This window comes from Sinocyclocheilus grahami, unplaced genomic scaffold, assembly GCF_001515645.1.
Source record: "Sinocyclocheilus grahami isolate Dianchi unplaced genomic scaffold, SAMN03320097.WGS_v1.1 scaffold11656.1, whole genome shotgun sequence".
Classification (NCBI taxonomy): domain Eukaryota; kingdom Metazoa; phylum Chordata; class Actinopteri; order Cypriniformes; family Cyprinidae; genus Sinocyclocheilus; species Sinocyclocheilus grahami.
In genome coordinates, this window is record NW_015513959.1 from 24,009 (window position 1) to 24,740 (window position 732).

Consider the following 732-nt stretch of genomic DNA (forward strand, 5'->3'; position numbering starts at 1 on the left):
ATCAAATAAATGCAGCATAAGAAGCTTCTTTCAAAAACTCCTTCCGACCCAAAACTTTTGAACAGTAGTGTACATTATTTTAAAGCCCATATTATGTGTTAAAAACTCCACCACATGCAGGGTGGAAACATTGGGTAGCACTGCTTGTCTTGCTTACCTTTCCATATCCTCCTTTACCCAAAACACGAAGCAACTCAAAACACTCTGGACGAATCTGCTCTGTGCCTCGATTCACAATATTCTCTGAGATTTCGAACTTCTCACAGTCTTCCAAACTGCTCCAAAACATCAAAATGTATATACATTTAACATAAAATATCAACATTTTAATCAAAGAGAAGACACTTCACTTCTAAATTAAAATGCCATCATCGAATTACACAAATATAATTATGTTTGAATGTCAAGTAGCTCTTGGACATACTCACAATTCAAAGCCACTGCACTGGTCCAGGCATTCATTACTCTTGGCCTGTGGACAGAAACATACGTTTGGTGTTTATGGAAGGTTTACAGAGTGTTTGAGGAGTGGACTGCAGTTTTTTGTATGCCTGCAGCTTTTCCACTAAATACATAGTGTGCGGATCTGACACGGCCATTAACGCTCAACCTATAGCAGTGACTGACGCGCACCGGCTCTTTTCCATCTCTCGGGGTATCAAGGTCACTGATCACATTATAAGACCCAGTCTAACAATAGAGTCAGACCAATGCAAGTTGGACCTACAGAAG